Source organism: Myodes glareolus, chromosome 16, assembly GCF_982192425.1.
Source record: "Myodes glareolus chromosome 16, mMyoGla1.1, whole genome shotgun sequence".
Classification (NCBI taxonomy): domain Eukaryota; kingdom Metazoa; phylum Chordata; class Mammalia; order Rodentia; family Cricetidae; genus Myodes; species Myodes glareolus.
The window spans coordinates 53,261,115-53,270,297 of NC_142041.1; the positions used below are offsets into that span (position 1 = coordinate 53,261,115).

General features: G+C 39.8%; 1 long non-coding RNA gene across 1 annotated transcript in view; it reads left to right on the plus strand.

Annotated features, from left to right (window-relative positions):
- Positions 1-7,709, plus strand: part of LOC146891476 (uncharacterized) — a 17,770-nt gene extending 10,061 nt beyond the window's left edge. Inside the window, exons 3-4 of the long non-coding RNA XR_014997459.2 lie at positions 4,602-4,709; positions 7,472-7,709. This is a non-coding gene — a long non-coding RNA (uncharacterized LOC146891476). The remainder of the gene's footprint in view (positions 1-4,601; positions 4,710-7,471) is intronic.
- Positions 7,710-9,183: the final 1,474 nt, after the last annotated feature.

Sequence of the window (9,183 nt, forward strand, 5' to 3'; positions counted from 1 at the left end):
GACTGGAGCTTGAGAAAAGTGAAACTCTGATTATTTTTGCTAGTAAACCATATAACTCAGCATTAAATTGTAAAGCATTTTTTTTTCATTTTTGCACACAGTGTAGTGGGTAGTAGTGATTGTTAGAAAGTTGAAGTGTGCTTGTGTGCGTGCACAGATGTGTGCATGTATGGATACAAAGATACATATTTATATCTGTATTCATGGTGAGGAGAGAATTACCATTGTCTCTCTGTCCCAGGTGGAAAGATGTATTTCAGTGTGCCGAGGACAAGAAGCACTGTTTAACAAAGGAAGGCATCCGGGTATTAGTCACTTTTAACTGTGGCAGTTGAGCTAGAAGATTACTTAATAGGAAAGTAGATGAACCTCTTTTGTATATACTTAAAAATATTCTAATTATCCAAAGGGCATATTTAAAAAAGCCCTAAATCTGATACAGAACAAAAAGTGTTTGACAACTCATTTTAACTCTCTTTCAGCTGAAGAATAAATTCAAGACTTCAGTCACTTGTGCTTACAGAAGAACATATGGTGCATTCTGCTGGAGGATGGAGCAGCCCTCCGTGTATCAGTCAAATTTTATTGAAAGTTCCTATAGCCTCTTTACAAGCCTCACCCAAGTAACAGGGCTAGGTGAAGAGATGGTTCTGCTGGTATAAGGTATCTGGGGATCTGCCTAACAGGAGGGAGGGCTTCTTCGGATGTGGCAGATATTCAAACAACAGAGAAAACCTTGTGCACTTGAACAAGACACAGGCACAAACCAGACCTGCCTCATTTCAGTTGAGTCCTGGCTACTGAGGATGTAAGAAGAAAGCACCTGTAAGGGCCTCAGTCTCCCTGGGTCTTTTGCATCCAGAAGGCAAAGAGGTTAGCTCTGCATTATACTTGGGACTGGTCCCAAGTATATGAGGGAAGCTTTAAGATTCCAGCTATTATCTCTACTATTTCTTCTTAGCAAAGATCTAAATTAACAGGACCAATAAGAGGCTCAGCTGACATTGGCTAGGGAAGAGTATCATCTTTGCTTTGTGAGGGATTGCGAACAGCCAGACAAAGGCTGAGAATCACCCTTAGAAATGCAATTCTAGTCAAGAAACAAAAGACCACAGTCTGGTAGCAGAAAGCCAGAAGAGCTCTTTCAAGAAACATAGGTTGAATGGTTCAAGAGTTTCTTAGGAAGGGTTCTGCATGTGAGAGCATGGGCCTATTAGGCTTTCCGCCTCTGCAATCTTCTGTCTTCTTTTAGAGACACAGGGCCACCTGCCACGCTCAGTAAGAGGTTTGGTTTCTAAAAGCTTTGGAGACTTCTCTTAAGGTTAAGAGGTTGCTCCTTCATTTGATAACATTAATCACTACTCATTCTGTTGTTCACTCAGCCAGTAGGGTAACCTGACTGTGTATCCAGCTCTGTGCTGACTGTGGGAAACCTGCCCTCACAGTGCTTGCTCGTGATCCAGGCAAAGCAGGCAGGCAGATGAAAAGACTATGAGCATCTTGAGCAATTTTGAGATTCCGGGATGCAGAGATGCGTTTGAAGGGCACTCCGAGGAGGACATCTGATGGACCCGAACAGCTTAATGTAAACACTGCCTTGGTTTATTGCAGAGTCCAAGCCCTCGTGTCAGCATTTTCCAGAGTGAGCCTGAGCTTGGCAGCAGTGAACACATCTGCCGCATTGCAGGAATAGCTAGAGGATTCTAAAGCTGTTGCTTTGGGAAGATTACAGCCCTTCCTCCTTGCTTTCTGATTTCCACGTACATTTTCAGTGGTGGGGAGAAAGTCTTCCCTATACGCTAGCCAACTACTGGGAAATGAGATGCCCTGTCTTCACGGGCAAAGAGACCACAATGCATTGTATATTTTGCCTATACAAAATAACAGAGTGAAATCCCAATGGTGTTGTACACAGTAGAATAGTCCACAGTCTCAATGAGATTTGCCGTGTTCCCTAGGCCTGACTACAGAATCCTGTGACATCCTGAAAGCACAGACTCACACAATCTGTGACAAGAACAGACAGTCATGCAATTCCAATGCTTCCTTCTTTTAGTGGAATGAGATTTTATTAACATTTACAGCATATTTAGCTTTATGTGTGCTGCACATTGGTTATCTCCAGAAAGTTCTCATATTGGGGTTGCTTTAAAGGATGTGCCAGCTAGATCTTTCTCTCTCTCTCTCCCTCTTTCCTCCTCCCTCTCTTCCCCCTCCCCTCAGTATGTGTGTGTGTTTAAAATACATGATGAAATAGTGAAAAGGGGAAATGAATTTTTTAATGTATATGTTCTCTCCAGGGAGCAAGGGAGCATTGCAAATACACACAGTAGCATCAAAGCAGCATTTGTTTTGAACGAAATAATGCAAATAACCTCCATCCATAACCCTTTTCATTGAACTCCGTTTTCATAAGAAATGAAATATGAGTTATCCTGATTTTCTTACTAAAATTTAAACCTCACTAAACAAAGTCAAATTTTAGATGCTGTCTCAATGCTTCTTGACAGAAACAGGGAGTTTCTTTCTTTTGCTTTTTTCTTTCTTTCTTTTTTCTCTGCAAGCATGTTAAATTTCTTTGTGGAAGATGCTAGGTATTCTGGGTGGTTCCAGTTTCCGGATGCTTACCTTGCCCCCTTCCATGTGGTGGGAGTCAATTCACAGCGACAATCTTCACCCTCACCCTTCTGCTGTCAGCTTTCATCTGCATTCAGCTGTGGTCTCTGCCCACACCCGCACACTCTTTTTGTCCTGATATTTCCTGCAGGTTTAGCTATCTTCCCTCACCTTCTCTTGTCTTCCTGTTCCTATTCTCCAAGAGTTTATTTTCCATTTGAAATATGTTTTGTCCCCTCTACAGGAGTATCGATCCTCTGTCATATAGACCACCTGCTTCCTGGGGTCCCCTCTTCACTGTCACACGGACTATTATTAGATGTGGTCACTTTTGATTATTCCAACGCTGGCTGCTGTTTTCCCAGCTGATGCCACGTTCCCGTCTCATATATCATCACGAGCATCTGGGGGCTCCCTGGCCTTTCCTTTGGCCTGAGAGGGACTCAGAGGCTTGCAATGAAAGACAAAGAATAGTGACATTGCCTCATGGAGAAACACAAAACTTCTGTGGTGTGGATTGAGAATGAATAAACCGACAAATAAATAAAATGTTTTCATGGTGCAGAAAAGAGAGAAAGAAGGCATATAATTTCAGGTTTGGCCAAACAACAATTCTCAGGAGCATGTTTATTGTGAGGACTTTGATGAATGGTCCTCCACTTCACCCTCCATCCAGACCTGCATGCTGTCAAGTTTGCCACTGCCATTTCAAACCAGCACAATTGTCATTTAAAATGTAGTTATTACAGAAAGGTGTAATACACGATAGCTCTTATATACTTATTTTAGTGCAGGTCTTACCTGGAGAATGTTGGTTTGACTAAGGGAATTTTGTAAAACTTACCTTGCTCATCAGAAGAATCATGATATATAAAGTAGATCAATAGCAAAGATGCCTAAGGGGGCTTAATTACTCACTGTGAAGTCTTTAAGGAAGCCTCGCAAGGCCCCTTTCTGTGTCCAGTGTGGGAGCGCTAGATACTGTGCCATTTCTTCTCCTTGTCTTTACTCAGAGCACTTGGAGTGTTAAGTTGGCCAGAGCACTAGCAGAAAAGCAGAGACATTTTAGAAATGTGGCTTGTAAATTCCTCCTTGGATTCCTTAGACCAAATTTCCTCTCTTAACAACCACAGAGTGAATGTTTCTCTGCGTTGGAAAGTGACCCTCAAGTTCCTACTCAGCATGTCGTCCTCTCCTATAAACAACAGCGGCAGAGGCTTTATGGAGATTGCCTGGCAATGCCTTCCAACCTTAGCTCCAGGAACAGGGAGCACAAGGCATCCTCGATGCCACCCTTTCCCTGCCTCTTCTACCCTTAGGTAGATGCCAAGACATAGAGATTTATAAGAGAAGCCTGAAAGGATAGCAAGATAAACCAACAAACAAATAAACCGGTCCTCCCTTTTCCAGGACAATACCAAGGTCAGTGTGAAGTTCACTACACCCGATTCTCAGTGTTTCTCTACATAAAAAGCAGCAATTGAGGTACTTTAGCCTTCCCATTGGCACTTCAACCTTTGCAGAAGTGATGTGTGAATTATATTCTTTAATTGATGTTTTTTGTTTGTTTGTTTTTATGGCTGTGATGCTCACTTTGGAAGCAAAACAAAATACACCCTTTCTTTCCAATTCATGAAGGTAAAACTTAATAGTGGAATTAAATCCAATACTGTGTCTTTAAGAGTCTCACACACACGTATATTAGAAAAAAAAGCCCTGAAAACCACGGGCTTTGTTCTACTTTATGGAAGACGTTGCTCTAAACTGGTACCTTCTTGATAATTCTGAGACATGGAAAATCATTTTAAAACTCAAGTTAAATGGCTTGTATATAATGTGGTGTCCCTTGAATAACTCTGCTTGAATTAATTTCAGCCAAGAACATTGTTATAAACAGGGCTGATGTTTTCAATACCAAAATTCCCTCAGAAATATAGGCTTTTTGATAAAACAAAAAATGACATGTCATGTCTTTTTTTTTCTAGACTTACATAAATGTTGTTCGGAATGCTGTCCTTCTGTCTGCTGTACCTGAGGAAGCTCAAGCACTAACTGCAGCATGGGCAGCAGGACTACAGGCAAGGGTCTCACAGGTGCTTCCCTTTGCTTTGTTATAAACTGGCCTCAGATATAGTCTATGTTCCTGCATTTCAATCATTTAATGGACATGAAAAGAAAATGCATGGCACTGAGAAGGTGCGACATGAACATGGCAGAAGAAATAAAGTCCCTGAACGTTAAAAAGAATATGAACAGGGATGAAATTTAGGGTGAATATTCATCTTTAGTGCAAAGATTTCAATAGTGGGAGTAGGCCCACTTTAAGGTCAGGGGTACTAGCTAGAGTAGTCTTGAAAGAAGAGAACAAAGTACTTGTCAGCCAGAAAGCAAATGAATTACATGAATTAGTAGAAAGCTAAACTGGGACTTTGAAGGTTTGACTGAAGAATTAAGTGTGTCGGATGATGAGAAGGAGATCCAGAGTTAAGGTCCACATTTTCACACATGTATTAGATGCACAGTCACTGAGCTGGGAAGGGCAGCAAATGTGAGTGAGCCTAGTTTGAGTAACACGAAGTTCAAAGCACCAACAGGATGGCCAAACTCAATAAGAATCTGAGCCATATGAAGATCTGAGTAACATTTGATGGAACTTAGAAGCATTTGCTAATATAAATGGAGTTGCAGTTTTATGAATTAAAGGTTGAAGCAGGAGCATGGACACTGACAGGACAAGATCAGAGGAACGACATTTTGAGGGATGAACATGTTTCACGAAGAAGGGCTGTGTGTTCTCTGTCAAATGTTGCTGAAAAGACAAAGATGGGAAAGTTCAATGGAATTTTTTGTTTAGGGGGAAATATGTTCAGTGCAATATAAAAGTGGGCATCATTGCGGTATCAAGAAATAAGAAAATATGGGTGTCTTTTTCATAATCTTAGCAGTTTGTAATCAAAAGCAAAAAGTTTATTTTTTGAGTGTATGCAGCTACTTCAAACCTGCCACTTATGAAAGCTATAGTAAAGTCATACACACACACACACACACACACACAATTATGTGATTTTAAGCTTCTGTTTGACTTATTACTATGGCAAGAAGATTGACTGGAGGAAACAACATCTACTCTGAGACTACAATGACAGAAGAATAGACAGGTCAGCTGGAAGCACACTATGGTATAACTGGGAGTATGTGCCTTTGTCTCCGTATGTGTTTTGGTTTGCAGCCATTAATAGCTTGGATCTCATGCAGCCGTGGCAAAGGGGAGTGTGACAGAGCAGCAGGCCAAAATTAAATTACAGCAACCTGGCACTTTGCATTAAAACCTTCACTTGGAGATGGTGGCTGGTAATCATGGCCAGATTTTCCTTAAAGACAATGGCCTGCCATGCAACTGGCCACACTCAGTTAATTCATGCTGTCAGCTGCCTTTATTGGCTGTTGGGAATCCAGTATTGATTCTTGAACCCAGCAGCAGCACAAAGAGCCACTAGTGCATGGTCAAAATGCTGCAATAAAGGGCTGGCAGCTAGAGAAAAGCAGCCATTCCATTGCACAAACAAGGTCAATTAGAGGACATTGCAGTGTAATATAAATAGTATTAGCAATCCTCTTCAGCTCCAGTGATGTCACGCTGGCAGAATGAGAGTAAGGAAAATAAGGTTTAATGCTGGATAAATATAAAGACATTTAGTCTAATTTAATTTCAGGCTCTCTATCATTTCAAAAGTGCTATGAGTAGCAAAATATTTAGCTTCATCCTGGGTGAGAATTTATGTGTACAAAAATGATTTTCCAATAAAATTTTGTATGAACTAAGCAATTAGTCATGTGTAGTCTAGCTGGCATTAATTTTATTGAGAAGTAAACAGTTTCTCATTCACAGATTCAGTGCAGGGTGTCTCCTTGTCATTTATTATTCCTTTTGGTATTAGAATTTTAAAATATCTAGTGTCATGTAGGAGGAATGAGCAATCTTTTGGTATTTTTAGTTTTCAAAATTGAGCAGACCGATTTTATTTTCTCTGTCCCTCTTCTTCTCCCTCTCTCATTTCTGGAAATTGCTAGGACCTTCTGTTTAAATACTTGCATCCATTACTTTTATTTATGGGAGAATTTTCCCTACCTTCTTTGTTAGTTCCAAATTAATTATAAATGTAGAACAGATCATGCTGTTAACACATACTCTATGCGGGAAACAAATTATGCTCTCCAGATAGATAATGGAGAGCTTGGAGGGGCGGTTGATAAACCTACACTTCCTACAAAGCCTGAATAGATTCAGAAAAATATCTAATTGTTAGGAATTGAAAGAATGTGTTTGACTTCTCCTTGGCAATAAATGTGTCTAAGGCTGGCTAGTGATCGCTCCTTACAGTTCCTGAAAGAATTTAAAGACTGAATCATAGTAAGACTGGTATCCTAGCCCCCAGGAGCATTTGTGTGTAGTTCCTTAGGCTAGTGTAAACCTATTCTCCGTGAATGATGTATAGTACAAATAACCTAATAAATTTCTGGCATAGCTGTGTGTTTATGAAGAAATAAATTCCAATGTCTCTAGATACTTTTACAAATTTTCTTTAGAAAGTGAGAGTTGGGGTATTGATTGACCAGTCTGACTACAAGGGAAGACTAATTTGGACTCCCTCTCCACTATTGGTAGGAGTCTTACCTGGGAGCATTGTTATGAATTTGGGGAATTTCCCCAGTACCAGGTGTCTCCTATAGTGACTCTGTCTATCAAGATCTCTCATTCATTGATCTCCAAATCTGTCCCTCTCCCCACTCAACCATCCCATTCCATCATGTTCTCATCTAAAATCCCCTTACCTTTGCCATCCCATGCCCCCAGATTATCCAGCAAACGATGGAACCAGATGAGGAGATCTACAACCAAGCACTAGGCCTAGTTCCCGGAATCCAATTGAAGAGAGAGTGGAGGGAATATACGAACAAAGAAGATCAAGATCATGATGGAGAAATCTAGAGAGACAGCTGAACCAACCTCAAAGAAATTCAGAACTCCAGACCAACAGCTGTGGAGTCTTGATGAGACCAAACTAGGCCCTCCATATGTGGAAGAAGGTGTGGAGGAGGGTGGGCTAGGTGGAGATGGGGTGGGAGAAAAAGGAAGAATGTGGGGAGACGTGTGGTTCAAATGTAAAATAAAATTAAAATGAAAAGTGTTATTCTTTTTTGTCTGAGTGTCTTCCTTTTTTAAAATAGTTCTTAGGAAGTTTCCTACCATGAGTATTCATCACATTCACTCTGTCTTCCCAGAGTAACCTCTCTTTTCCATCTAAATTTGTGTGTGTTTGCCCCACACACTTTTTGTTTATCAACTTAAAAGTAATATTTAACACACATTTCCCCTCTAACAAAGATTCCATGACACCAAACATGTGAGTTTCTACAGATGTCTGAATGAAAGCAATATCCAGCCTTCAAGATCATAGACAAAAACGATTTTAGCCTGAGAAAGAAACTGCCTGATCAAATCCCACTCCTCCCTGTTTTCAGAAAAGCTAGTGGCACTTGCGTTCAGTCTCATCTATGAAGTTGAGTAGGCGGCCAAGCCAAGCTGGCACTGTTCTAAAAGTCCTCACTCTTCTTTGCTACTTTTCTCATTATAATTCAATTTTTAAAGGGGTTGGACATTAAATAATTTTGACAACCAGTGTTATAACGTTCCATAGAAGAATTCAAACAATATATAGTGAGGACCTTCAACAATCAAGGGGTCCAGTATTTCACCTCCCCAAAAGCATGTGTAATATGTATGCAAATATACACACATCATATGCTTTAGCTGTAAATTCATTTGCCTTGTTTGTAACTTGCTGGATTTCTCTATATAGCAACTTCATGTTTTTCTTTTGACAATTCACCATAGATGAATTTCTGAAGTATTTTTAAGTTTAGCATGGATCCTGTCTAATATATCGATACATAGTGTTCCATTTGACAGTTATAGCTTCATAGAATGATTTAGTCTCATTCTGTACATTTTTTTCTGTTTTTTTTCTGTTTTTTTCCAAGTAAAACTGAGGTGCACCTTATATTTTTGTCTAAATGGTTTTTCTTCATACTATTTGATATATTTCCTAAAGGACAACTTTTCCTGAGATGAAACTGATGATTAGCTGTTTGTATAAACCAACTTTTCATTTTGGAATTATTCTATTTAAATGGAACCTTGGTAAACATCTCCACAGCATTTTAATAAGCTATGTTTAATTGTAAGCAAAGAAATTGATTATGGAATATTATTACCAAAGTTTCAGATTTGATAGTGATATTTGTACTATTGTGTTTTGGTACTGTGGCTCAGAATTGAGTTCAGCTTGAAGTGAGCATCAACCCGAATTTAGTGATGCTTCTTTTGTCATTTTTGGTCTCTCCTTGGTCTTCAACCAGACTTTTCTCCTTGCATATTGACAGTTCTTAAGTAGACAGACCAGGTGTCTTGTGGATACATTGACCAATATTGTAAGTTAAACTATGTAGTCAGTTCTAAATGATCTCACCTGTTTTAATAATCCATACTCCTAATGCAGATGATGT